At 38.9% G+C, this 14,538-nt stretch overlaps 1 long non-coding RNA gene across 1 annotated transcript in view; it reads left to right on the plus strand.

The window, feature by feature from the left end:
- Positions 1-14,538, plus strand: part of LOC103883150 — a 57,576-nt gene that overhangs the window by 13,627 nt on the left and 29,411 nt on the right. Inside the window, exon 2 of the long non-coding RNA XR_004183179.1 lies at positions 12,347-12,448. This is a non-coding gene — a long non-coding RNA (uncharacterized LOC103883150). The remainder of the gene's footprint in view (positions 1-12,346; positions 12,449-14,538) is intronic.

The raw sequence follows: 14,538 nt of genomic DNA on the forward strand, positions 1-14,538 counted from the left end.
AACACTGTCCCCATTTTCAGTCTAAGCCTGTTTCCCTTTACTCCCTCCTTCTTCCCTGGTGCCAGTCACTTCTCCATCTGTATATTGTCCTGGAGATGAAGGAGCAGTCCCTGGTCTCCACTTACTTAGAGGCTTAGCCCTGGAGACTTCCACAGGATCCAACCACTGTCCACATGAGGCTTCTCAGGGCCTTCCTGCAAATAAAACCCTGGTGCATCCCGAATTCACCAAGAGTATAAGTTTAGGCCTTCCCTCTTGCCCCTTACTTTAATTTTGCAGAGATTTCAGGCAAGATTGCTAGAATTTAAACATGTGCCTTCTGTCTAATATAGAAATTATTCTTTTTGAGGCCAGTTGAGATGGTTCATCCCTGTACCCCTAGCACTTTGGGAGGCTGTGGAGTGAGGATTGCTTGAGGCCAGAAGTTTGAGACCAGTTTGGGCAACACAGGGAGACCCCTGTCTCTACAAAAAATTTAAAAATTAGCCAGATACGGCAGTGCGCCTGCAGTCCCAGCTACTCGGGAGAGTGAAATGGGAAGATCACCTGAGCTTGGAAGTTCAAGGCTGTCATAGCACCACAGCACTCCAGCCTGGGCGACAGAGCGAGGAGGCCCTGTCTCTTAAAAAAGAATGAAAGAAATTATTCAGTTTTAATTGTCACATAGATCTGGAAAAACAGGTTATTCCAGTATGTCAAGGCAATGTAAGTCATTTCCAATTTACTTCTATGCTCAGACCCAAGGCGTGGGGTTTCTATTAGTTTCCTTGGATTGTTGTAACACATTACCACAAACTGGGTGGCTTAAAACAGCACACAGTTGTTCTTTCACAGTTCTGGAGGCCAGAGTCTGAAATCAAAGTGTCAGCAGGGTGAGTTCCTTCTGGAGGCTCTGAGGAAGAATTCGTTCCATGGCTGTCTTCTCAGTTCTTGTGGTTGCTAGCAACCCTGTCATTCCTTGGCTTGTGGCAACATAACTCCAATGTCAGCCTTCACCTTCACATGACCTTCCAGGTGTCCCTGTGTTACATTTCCCTTTTGTTTCCCTTAGAAGCACACCAGTCATCAGGTGTAGGACTCACCCATCCACATTTAGGATGATCTCATCTTAAAATCCTTGCCTTCATCACACCTGCAAGATCCTATTTCCAAAGAAAGTCACATGCACAGTTGCAGGAGATTATAACTTTGATCTATCTTTTTGAAGCCACTGTTCAGTTGATTAGAGGGCCCAGCATTATCTCTGCTTTGGTTGTTCCACCAAGGTGGCGACTTAGAAAAAATATTTATCTGATAATTGGGGCTGTTTGAAATAAACTGGGAAATGGCTCCCTTCTGAATTTAAGGTTGGGAAGATCATATTTAGTGTTCTGAAGAGTAGTTAGTATTAATGAAGGTATAGACACACACACACACACACACACACACACACACTCTTTCTAAAATAATACTATTGTAATTTTCTGCTTTAAATAAACCTCCCATTTTCTGAGGTGAATTTCCCTCTCAGTTTTCCACAAGCCACTCTATCCTAATACTTTTCCCCTAGAATTTGATAAATGATTTACCTTTTCAAATAGTGTCTCCTACATGTATTCCTCAAGGCACAGGTAGCCCTGGCATAGGAAATGCCTCTTCTCAGCATGTTTCTTCTCTGAATTTGACAGTGAAAGGATTTCTGATCATCTCCACCCTCTTGCCGGCTCCAGCCAGGGTCACGTGCTCTTCCTGCTCAGCCGTCAGCAGGAAATGGCTGCTGGGATGCTGGAGCTGTTTAGAGAGGTGTGGTTAGTTCTCATGCCCCCTGTCCCACAGGCTTTGCCATTTGGCAAACTTAGAACATTGCTTGTGAATATCAGTTTCCACTTAGTATCTGAGAAAGATTCCTACTCACATCATGCGTATCGATGGCTTGGAACCTCTTTAGAAAATAAGACTTTTGGAGATAAGATCTATTGCCCTTCTCAAGCACCTCCAGAGCAGAAACCAAACACTCACTCCTAGAAAAGAATGTAAAATAAGACTTTCCTTGGCCAAGACTCTCCTCATTTCCTTCTAAAGTTAACAGAGACAAGACACAAATCCCCACTGAGGAAACAAAGTCTTCTGGGAGAAAGAAGGAAGATGTGGAGGTCAGACAGAGACAGCTGGCAAAGATGCCAGCCCTGTTGCCAAGAACACCTGCCCTGCTTACCACAAGGGAGCAGAGGCCAACACGAAGATGACATTCCCAGTTCCTGTTCCTTTTCCCTAATGCTCCTACCTGCTTTGAGTTAGGTAATGCCGTTGTCTAGGAAAAAAAAATTGACTGAATCCCTCTGGAGAGTCCTTTGGCCTCAGTGGTGACACTTATAAGAAGTCCACTTTAGATACCTTCAGAATTGTTTGGGCAGCAGCTTGGGGTTGGCTTTGGGAAAAATTTAATCTGTGAGACTGAGTTAAAGAGAAAATGGAACTAGCTTCCCAGGAATAATGCAAGATATGGGACTTTGCAAAAAGGGTAAGACCTGAAAGGGAGATGGAACAATTTATATAAAGAGGTACAGTACCCCCTGCATTCATTGAACTGAAGCAGCTGCAAATGAGGCGTGTTTACCTCCTTAAATGAAGGTGGTGAGATGCTCCTTATCCTTATGCGAATGAAACAACAGCAGTAACCTAAATATGTATTTAACTTCCCAGAAAAGTAGCTAAAAAATTAGTGACAAATTGTTAAAAACTCCTTTTCCTGCCTGAGTTTGCCTAGAGGAAGGAAGTGCAATATCACAATATTATCTACTGCCTGCTGTCTTCTGGAAAATAGGCCCTCAATATGGAAAAGATAGTGAATTTGAACAGCCCAGGGATAATGGAATTTATCCATCCATCCACCCACCCACTCATGCATCCATCCACCCATCCATCTGTCCATCCATCCATCCACCCATCCGTCCATGCATCCATCCATTCATCCACACAGCCATCCATTCACCATTCTACAAACACATTGAATATCTATGATATGTTGGGCACTGTACGGGATGTAAGGATGAATAAGACATGGTGCTGAAATCACATGTCTTACACCCTCAGGATCCTGTGACACTGTAGTTTTCTCGATTAGATGATAAATCTACAAATCTTCCTTTAGCCACAGTAAACAGCTGACTACCAGAGAAAGATGTATCTGAAGTCAAAAAGTTACTGTTCAAATCCCAGCCCCATCACGAGTTGTGTGATTGTGGATAAATTAATTCAACTCTCTGGGCCATAGTTTCCTCATTTGTAAGTGAGAAATTATTCCAGCTCCAGGAAGCTACTATATGGAATAAATAAAATACATAAAACTTCTAGGTATAGTAATTCTCTTTTCTTATTTTTTTATGGGAAAATCTTTCCCTCTACCAGGAATGTGGCATTCGTCTTTAAAATAGTTGGTGTTTATAACTTTAGTTTGAGGCTCATAAAGAAAGGAATTTGATTGTATACCCCAAGTCAGGCTTACCTGGCAGGTCTCCTAGTTTTTTTCACAATAGCTCTCTTCCAGGATTCTTGGAATGTCCAAGTTTAAAGAGGTTTCAAAGCTCTCAATCAGCCTCCTGCTTCATGCCAAGTCAACTTGGATTTCTCTTCTTAACGGTGCTGAATCTCCTTGTGTATTTTGGTTTTAGTGCATGCTAGTGCATTGAGGACTGCCAAAGGGGCCATCATTGCTCTTACTCATGCTTAAATATTTGCTCACTCAGCCTACAGACTCAGACTCAGTGACACATGCCAGGGAGCCACACACATTTCTCAAGTATGTGAGTCAAAGGCTAGTATTTATTTATTGTTGGGTCAGACACAAACTATTTATAAACTTAATTTAGTTTTGTGGGTTTTTTTTTAAATCCTAAAGTCTCTTCAACCAAAACTCTAGAATCAGAAAACATTTAATTCTAAATTATCCTGTCGTTTTGTTTTGTTTTGTTTTTTAAAGAAACAGGGTCTTGCTCTGTTACCCAGGCTGGAGTGCAGTGGAATGATCATAGCTCACTGCAGCCTTGAACTCCTGGGCTCCAGTGATCCTCCCACTTCAGCCTCCCAAGTAGCTGGGACTACCACCACCACACCTGGTTAATTTTACTTTTATTTTTGTATAAATGGGGTCTCGCTATATTGCCTAGTGTGGTCTCACACTCCTGGCCTCAAGCAATCCTCTGAAAGTGCTGGGATTACAGGTGTGAGTCACTGTGCCCAGCTTAAATGATCTTCATTATTCAAAAATGCATTTATGGATCTTATGAAAAATAAGATGAATATTGGTAAATGTCGTTTCAGAAAAAATGGGAAATATCAAGAGAAGAAGAAATTCTACAATGTGTTGATAATTTCACAGAGATTACATTGGGCAAATTGTAGATCCTTTAAATATCTGGCTCCACCAATCCTTCCTGCAAACTGCTGGTGCCCTTTATTAGCTCTGTAATCATGGGCAAAACTCCTTCAGTGTTTTATTTTTCCCATTTGTAACATGGGGACAATAATACCTACATTCAGAATGGTTGTAAGATCACAGATAATGCCTATAAAAGATGTAGCAGAAAGCCTGGCACATGACACTCAATAAACACTATATTACAGCCATACCTTATTTTATTGCACTTCGCTTTATTGCACTTTGCAGATTTTGTGTGTCTTTACAAATTGAAGGTTTCTGGCAACACTGCATTGAGCCAAGTCCATCAGCAACATTTTTTTCCAACAGCATGTGTTCACTGTGTTGCGTTTTGGTAATTCTCACAATATTTCTAACTCTTTCATTATTATTGTATCTGTTATGGTGATATATATTGTATCTGATTGGTGATATAGATGTTACTGATGTAATTGTTCTGGGGCTCCATGAACCATGCCCATATAGGACAGCAAAGTTAATCAATAACTGTTGTGTATGTTCTGACTGCTCCACTGACCAACTGTTCCGTCTCTCCCCAACTCGTTGGGCCTCCCTATTCCCTGAGACACAAGAATATTGAAATGAAGTCAAAATAGTCTCTAAGTATTCAAGTGAAAGGGAGAGTTTGCATGTTTCTCTCTTTAAATCAAAAGCTAGAAATGTTAAGCTGAGTGAGGAAGGCACAACAAAAGCCAAGGTAAGCTGAAAGCTAGGACTCTTGAACCACAGCTGGCCAAGTTGTCAATGCAAAGGAAACATTTTTTAAAATATTGAAAGTGTTACTCAAATGAGCACATGAATAATAAAGTTAAACAGCATTATTGCTGATATAGAAAGAGTTTGATTGGTATAGCTGGAAGACTAAATGAGCCACAGCATTTAATTAAGCTAAAGGCTAATCCAGAGTAAGGGCCTTACTCTTTTCAATTCTGTGAAGGCTGAGAGAAGTGAGAAAGCTGCAGAAGAAAAGTTTGAAGCTAGCAGAGGTTGGTTCATGAGGTTTAGGAAATAAGTCATCTTCATAACATAAAAGTGCAAGGTAAAGTCCTGATGTAGAAGCTACAGCAAGTTACCTAAAAGATCTATCTACGATAATTGATGCAGGTGGCTTCCCTAAACAATGGCTTTTTGGTGTAGACAAAACAGCCTTCTATGGGAAGAAGATGCCATCCAAGACTTTCATCACTAGAGAGGAAAAGTTAACACTGGCTCCAAAGGACAAGCTGACTCTCGTTAGAGGTTAATGCAGCTGGTGATTTTAAGTGGAAAGCAATGCTCATTTACCATTCTAAAAATCCTAGGGTCCTTCAGAATTATGCTAAGTCTACTTTCCCTGTGTTCTATAAATGGAACGGTAAAGCTTGGTTGACAGCACATCTGTTTGCAGCATGATTTACTGAATATTTTAAACCCACTGTTGAGATCTACTGCTCAGAAAAAAAAGATTCCTTTCAAAATATTACCACTCATTGACAATGTACCTGGCCCCTTAAGAACGCTAATGGAGATGTACAAGGAGATTAATGTTATTTTCCTGCCTGAACATAACATTTATTCTGCAGCCCATAGATAAATAAGTAATTTCAACTTCCACGTCTTATTGTTTAAGAAACACATTTTGTAAGCCTATAGCTGCTACAGTGATCCCTCTGATGGATTTGGGCAAAGTGAATAAAAACTTTCTGGAAAGGATTCACTACTCTAGATGCCAATTAGAACATCTCTGATTCATGGGTCAAAGTATCAACTTTAACAGAAATTTGGAAGTTGATTTCAACCCTCATGAATGACTTGGTGGGATTCCAGTGGAGGAATTAACTGCAAATGTGGTGAAAGTAGCAAGAGAATTAGAGTTAGAACTGGAGGCTGAAGATTGACTGAATTGCCACAATCTCTTGATCAATGGATGAGGAGTTTGATAAGCAAAGAAAGTAGTTTCTTTAGTGAGAACTTAGCCCTGGTGATGATGCTGTCAACATTGTTGAAATGACAACAAAGGATTTAGAACATTACATCAACTTAGTTGATAAAAGCAGCAGCAGGGTTTGAGAGAATTGACTCCAGTTTTGAAAGACGTTCTGTTGCTATCAAACAGCATCTCATGCTACACAAAAGTCTTTTGTGAAAGGAATAGTCAATTGATGCAGCAAACTTCATTGCTGTCTTATTTTAAGAAATTACCACAGCCACCCCAACCTTCAGCAACCATCGTGCTGATCAGTCAGCAGCCATTGACATGGAGGCCAGATCCTCTACCTGCAAAAGGATTAGGACTTGCTTAGGGCTGAGATGATTGTTAACAGGTTTTAGCAACAAAGTATTTTAAATTAAGGTAAGCACATTTTTAGATATAATGGTATTGCACACTTAATACTGTATAGCATAATGTAAATATAACTTTTATATTGACTGGAACACAAAAAATTTATGTGACTCACTTTATTGCAATATTCTCTTTATTGCAGTGGTTTGGAACCAAACTTGCAATATTTCCAAAGTACGACTGTATTATTATTTATTTTCCAAACTGATTTCTCTCTGCCTTTATGTGTTGCTGTGTCTCAAAGGTGAAGGCTTTTATAGGTCAAAATGTCATTCATATGCGGTATAAACTATCCAAAAATGCAATATTTTTCTTCTGTCCTTGGGAAAAGCAAACCTTATCTCTTTTTTTTAACCCTTCTCTTTATTAAACATATAAAAAAAGACTACTTATAAGTAACTGATCAAATGAGTTGCTAAATTTAGTGCTGGAGATTATTGAGAACTGGAATCCATATTGTGGTTCGGCACACAAAGAGGTACTGAGCATTTCCTCAACTTCATGCACTGAAGTTATATTTATTGCACACCTTCGGTGTCAGGTGCTGTTAGGCTTCAGTATGCAGTGATGAACCAAACATACCTGGTCCATGTTTATGATGCTTAAAGCCTTAAACAAACACAAAAGTTACACCTATAATTATAAATGGTGTTAAGTGCCATGAAATAAAAGACAAGGATCCATGGAGAGAATGACATGCAGGACAAAATTTTAGATTGGGCGATTGGTCAAAGCAGGTGTCTGTGGGGAAGAGGCACTTAAACTTTGGCCATTGATATGCTAGGAGCTAGCCGAGCAAAGAGTGGGTACAAAGTACACTGTAAGAAGGTTGGTAAGAATGGATCTAGTTTAAGGAACCAGGAGAAGAGTGTGGACACAATCACTGAAATAAGGGGAGCATGAGGAAAGATGGCATTAGAATGGGTACCAGAACAGGAACCGGAGGGCCTTGTCAAGTTACAGATTCTATACGTTATTATAAAGGGTACAGTGGGGACCTTAGGAATGTTTTAAGCCGGAGAATAATCTCATTAGATTCAGGATTGTTAGATGACATTCTATCTGCTGCGTAAATTAGGTATTGGGGCTGGGGTGGGAAGGATGAGGGGGGCACAGAGGTTAAGAAAGAAAGCAGGAAGACCAGCTGGAGGGTGGTGAGAGATCAGGTAACTTGGCTTCGGTGATGGTGGTGGAAAGAAACAGGCAGAGCTGAAAGTACTTGGTGATTGATAGATCGTAGGAGAGATTGATGAGGAAGGGATGGAGAATGACTTTCAGGTTTTGTACTTGAGCAGCTGGGAGGGGCAGGTCATCGTAAGGGTGGTCTTAAGTTGGTTGTGGATTTCAACTGCTGTTATTTCTGGTATTAATTAATATATTTAGAGAATTTTGGTTACAATTTTGTTCTGTTTCTATCCAATTGCTTAGTTGTTACCATCTAAATTGGTCAGAAGATTGTCTCTAATTCTTTGCTGAGATCAAGATCTTTTCACAGTGGAATATGAAACTGTGGGTTATGTACACCATCTTTTGCTCTGTCTTTAGTTGCAATCACAAATCTTTTTCTTTTTTTTCTTGTAGAGACAAGGTCTTGCTACGTGGCCCAGTCTGGTCTCAAACTCCTGACCACAAGTGCACAAACCTTTAATCGCCATGCTTTAGAAGAATCTCCCACTCCAAAGAAATTGGTTTTCACACTGTTTACTGAACATTTTCCCCTCTTTTTCTTCACATTTGCTCTTGTCTGAAATGCCCTTCCCCTTCCTGCCTACCTATTAGAAGTCTGACCATCCTTTAAGATTCAGCTCATGTCTACTGCTTATGAGAAGGTTTTACTGACCACCAGCTCACTGGGCTTCTGATATATCATAGTTGCTTTGCAATCTTAGTTTTCTTTGTATGAGTGTAAGATTACCCCCAAAAGATTCCAATTTCCTTGAAGACCCCAAGATGGGGTCTTTATTGGCCCTACAGAAGCTTTCAGGAGATCTATCACATAGTCAAAGCTCAAATAATGTTTCTTCGTCAGTGGTTAAAGTCATGTCAAGTCAGGTAGGAGGGGAGGCTACTGGAGGAGTTATTCTGGGTCGGACAGGACCTAAAACAGGCCTCATCACACTAGAAGTTGAAGGCATTCAACTACCTGGCTACATATAAATAATATTAAATTTCTAACGTATTCTACACATAAGACAAAATAACTGGGTTTATGGCCTCTGTTCTTGCCTATCTACCAACGATTGGAGACTGAACTGAAAGAGAAAGCAACTTTTAGAGCTTTGTGATATTTCCATACTATTTGTTACTACACTTTCTAGAGCCATGCTGTCCATTTTTGTTTTTCATTCTCGGGAACACATTTATCAAGACAGCTCCTGGGCATGAGTCCAAAAAACAGTTTCAAGAATTCAGGGAATTAAATAGCACCAACCAAATTTTCAGTTGAAACAATAGTTATTAAGTAGAGCTTATTTAATTCCAGGCTATCATCTGGATCAAGGAAAATTAACTCTTGCCTTTTTGAAGTCTCACTATTTGTGGAGCTGGGACACCAAAGTCATGTCTGGTTAAATTTTTGATAGCCTAATCCTCCACCCAAGGTGTGCCAAATTATGACACATGTATCTTTAAGCCACATCTAAAGTAACCTTCCTTTGAGAATTTGGGGAATTTTCAAAATACTCTAGAGGCCACTTACAGTATCATAAAACCAGCACATATAATATTTTGGTTTAGGAGATTGAAGTAAAAATATGAAAGATAAAGTCAATGCAAACACAATGTAATTTTTACATTGCATTTAATTGTCCTCTTTCCAGAAAGCAATTCATTGAGAATCCCCTAAATTGGATTACTCTCCTTTTTTGTCTGGAGGTGGGGTCTCAATATCTAGCACAGTTGTTCTTAACTGCAGCCTAGATCAGAATTACTTGCAGAACTGGTTCCCAGGCAGCAGAGTGATCGTAATGTGCAGCCAGGGTTCAAGACCAAGGCAGCTAACCTAAATAAGGCAGCTGTAATGAGTATGCTTCTATCTAAACCCAGTGAAACAGGAATCCTTTTGGCAGCCTTCATTATAACAGCTGCGGCCGAGAAACAACACAAATACCTACACACAGTGGTATGGATAACTAAATTGGGGAATACTCATACAAAAGAATAGGATACAGAAATGAAAATTGCTAAGTTACTATTGTATCAAACAGCATGGATACAACCCAGTAATGTTGAGTGAAAGAAGTAAGATATAAAAGAACACACACTGTTTCATTCCAATTGTATTAACTTCAAACACAGGCAAATCTAATCTATGGTGTTAGAAGTCAGGGTATTGGTTAAGTTTGGGGAGGGAGATGGAGGTAGTAATTGAGAGTGATCACAAGGGAAAGATTCCATGGTGCTGGTAATAGTCTATTTTTTAAGCTTTGTGGAAGTTAGAGACCAAAGGTTATACAAAATAAAATACGTTTTCATTTTATCATTTCAGTATGTTCTAAAATCTGTATGCTGAAATGATTAAAGAGGTTGAAATATTTTGGAGGAAGGGGTTTAGTTAAAAAATAGTAAGAAGATTTTACAGTGACATTTATCATTGTGGGTCTTGATTTTCTACTAGTTCTTGGTCTTTAATACAATATGATCTTTGAGATAGACCTACTTAAGACAATATTTTTCAAGTTAATTCCAGCAAATGGGGTCTAAGATAAATCTACTCATTTAATTCTGCTCCAAAGGAAATAGCCTATGATATAAAGCCATTTATATAATTTTCAATAACTATAATGTCTTATGAATTCATATTGTAATGTAGACCTGAAGAGCATTAACACTGGGCTATTTTAAACCCTCTTAATACCTTGAGAGTACCTAATAAATTTGTGAATTGAAATGTTATTGAAGATGATAATATCCTGGACTAAATTATTTAATTCATTTATGAGTGTTATTATTTTATGATTATAACAGTAATAGGTTTCTTGCAAAAAAAAGTTGAAAAATAATTTAAAAATTAAAAATGCTTATAATTCAACCACTTAGAGGTATGCACTTTTTTTTTTTTTTTTTTGAGACGGAGTCTCGCTCTGTTGCCCAGGCTGGAGTGTAGTGGTGGGATCTTGGCTCACTGCAAGCTCCGCCTCCTGGGTTCACGCCATTCTCCTGCCTCAGCCTCCCGAGTAGCTGGGACTACAGGTGCCCACCACCTCGCCCGGCTAGTTTTTTTTGTATTTTTTTTTTAGTAGAGAAGGGGTTTCACCGCGTTAGCTAGGATGGTCTCAATCTCCTGACCTCGTGATCGGCCCGTCTCAGCCTCCCAAAGGGCTGGGATTATAGGCTTGAGCCACTGCGCCCGGCCGAGGTATGCACTTTTATAACACTGTGGTATAATTCTCTGGGAAAAAGAAAGGATGTGTATATGCATGCATTTAAACAAAATTAGCTACACAGCTTTGAGTCCCACTTTTTCCATTTAGTAATATAGTATAAGCATTTTCCTGAGTCATAACTGTTCTTCAGAGGTATGAATCTTAGATGTTAATTTATTTAAACTCTATTGTTGGACTTTTAGGTTATTTCCATTTTCTTGCTTCCATTAGATGCTAAGAATGGAATGAGCATTGTTTGGTGGAGAAAACAGGCTGAAGACAGGCAGGGAATGTGCGGGGAAGGATCTTGCATGGCCAAGCTTTGCAATGGCTTATACCTTGTTGTCAGCATTTGCACTCTTCTCTGGCTCCTCTTTGTCTTCTTTTTTTCCTCACATGCTTTCCATACATACCCATACCTCTTCCTTTTACCCCTCCTCCTCCCTCCTCTTCCTCTTTCTCCTTCTTCTCCATTCCAGCCACATTGACTTCCTTGCTATCAATACACCAGGTCCTTTTCTGCCCTCAGGAATTTTTGGCTCCTTCTGCCTGAATTACTTTTCTCTCCTGTCACAAGTGCCTCCTTCATGCCTTTACTTCCTTGAGGGGCTAAATAATTGTCCCCAGGTCAGGTACCTAGAGGGTGAATCCAGGTCTTCTGACTTTGTTTCTTTAATTAGGAGATAGCCCAGAGCTGGGATAGCCTGGTGAGAGTAGCGAGTGGGCCTGTGGGCTGGTCCTCTGTCCAGCTCTTATTTGTCATCTCATGGTTGCTGATTCATCTCTGTATTTAAGACATTCTTCCAGTATCTCCGTCTAGAAGAGATAATACACAGAACTGTACAGGTAATATTCAGTGTCAGGCACTGTGCACAGCTTTTCATGCATCATCTCAGTAAACCCTCACGCTGACCTCTCACATGGGAGTTCTTATTCTAGTTCCCAGGTAAGGAAACTGAGACCTTAGGGAAGTGAAGTGACTTCCTCAAGGTCACATAGCTGTGGCAGATAGTGACTATCACCATAGACTCCTGTTCTAAGTCCTCTGTATCACAATTAGCTCTCTCACAATGAGTGATGCTTAGATAACCATTTGGGAAAAGTAGTAACAAGATATACTTAAGATTTCTAGTTCTCAACCAGGCCCTTTTCTCTGGGCGATTTTGAGATTGTTATCTAACAATTTTGGTGTTTCTCTTTCTGAAAAATAGATGACAAATTTATGCACCTTATCTTTGATAGGTTGCTGGGAGGACCAGATCACTGACAGATTAAAGTTACCAAGTTCAAGTGACGAGCTTGAATCCTTCTGCAGTCACACATTTAGCTGAGCAGAGGCGAGAGGTGGGATTTCAGATGGGTTTGATACTCTCCATCAACTCCCTTCCCCAGATCTGGCCATTTGTTCTCATTTCATTCCTAATTCTTTCTCTTTGTTCTTTTTAAACCATATTTCCCATATGTCCTCTCATTCCCTGTAATTTCTCCTCATGTCTAGCAATTGTCATTTCCCATATGTCCACATAAAATCTACAATCTAAGAAGAAAAAAAATCAGAAAACAAAACCAGAGAAGTAGACTCAACATTAAAATGTAATTTAGAGTTAACACTTCCTCTCAAAATATAGCAATAGGGACTGGATTTATATTCCTGCTGGAAATAACTAAGAAAGTAGACAAAGTATATGAAACAATTGTTCTCAAGACATAAGTCATCAGTCAATGAAGGACAATGATCTCTGAGAGATGGGAAATAAATGAAGAGAGCCATAAAATCGCCCTAACTTACTGACTGAACAAAGTTTTCAGTCCATGTTACAGAGAGGAGGAAATGAGGCCGAGTTGAGGAGTTTCCCTAAATTGTGGGGATGGAGTCAGTAGTCCATGGAGGCTGCTATATTTAATATCTAATGTGTATTAGGAAACTAGCTGAGACCAAGGGAAGAAACACCAAAAAGGATTAGAGAGAACAATACCCAGGATCACACGGGGCCAGGAATAATCCCTGTTCTCAATAGCTGGTGTGGAAGACCTCATAATTCACATGCCATTTGGTAGAATACTAAGGAGAATTTTGCCACAGCAGTGAAGAAAAATTATCCCTTCACTAACTACTGCTCTGGTCTTGCCTAAAAAGGCTTAAAAACAATCCTGAGAAGTTAAAACTATTTCCAAGGAATTTAACTGTATCCCTAAACAAAGTTCAAGAATATTTATGAGAATACAAAAATATCCAGCACTGTCTAAGGTAAAACTCACAATGCTTGGCATCCAATCAGAAATTACCAGGCATGCAAACAAACAGGAAAATACAACATATAATAAGGGGGAAAATCAGACAAAACTGACCCAGGAATTATACAGATAATAGAATTAGTAAAATTAGTAGAGAACATTAAAATGGTTATTTTAACCATATTTCATATGTTCAAGAAGTTAAGAGTGCAGATTGAGCATGTTGAGTAAAGACATGCAAGTTAAGAAATCCAAAATAAACTTCTAGAGATGAAAACTATAATGACGAAAATGAAAAATCTAGTCTAAGATTACTAGGTAGGATCAATGAGAGATGAGACATTTCAGAATAAAAGATTAGAGAACTTGAAGATGTAGCAATGGAAACCTTCTAAAATAAAACATATAGAGAAAAGAATACTTGAAGTGTAATTGGATCCCCAAGGGATGAGACAGGTAGAAAAAAAATAGTTAAATAAATAATGGACAAGAATGTTTAAAGTTGATGAAAATTATAAATGTATAGATTTAATAAGCCCAGTGAACTGCAAACACAGGAAAACATGAGGAAAGCTATGCTAAGTCACTTCATAATCATATTGCTTAAATTTAAAAATAAAAAGGAAATCTTAAAAGAATCCGGGGAAAAATATACAAATAAAAGCAGATTTCTCAACAGAACTGATACAATCAAGAATACAATGGAGAAACATCTTTCAAGTATATTAAAAAAATTTTTTTGCGACTCTGGATTAGGCAGATTTCCTAGTTACAACACCAAAAGCATGATTCATTACAAAAAAAATTGGACCTTCTCAAACTAAGAACTTTTACTTTTTGAAAGACTTTTAAAAGTATTAGATGATAACACACAGGCTGGTAGAAAATATTTGCAAATGACATATGTGACAAGGGGCTTGTATCCAGAATATAACTCTCAAAACTCAATATTGTGAAGATAATCCAATTAAAAATGGCAAAAGATTTGAACAAACACATTACCAAAGAAGATACATGAATGGCAAATAAGTGCATAAAAAGCTGCTCAACAAGGCCTTAGGGGGAATGCAAATAAAAACTACAATGAGATAACAATACACATCTATTAGAATGTTTAAAAGACTGACCTACTAAATGATGTGGTAACTGGAACTCTCATGCACTGTTAATGGGATTGTAAAAATGCAACTACTATGGAA

This window comes from Papio anubis, chromosome 4, assembly GCF_008728515.1.
Source record: "Papio anubis isolate 15944 chromosome 4, Panubis1.0, whole genome shotgun sequence".
Classification (NCBI taxonomy): Eukaryota; Metazoa; Chordata; class Mammalia; order Primates; family Cercopithecidae; genus Papio; species Papio anubis.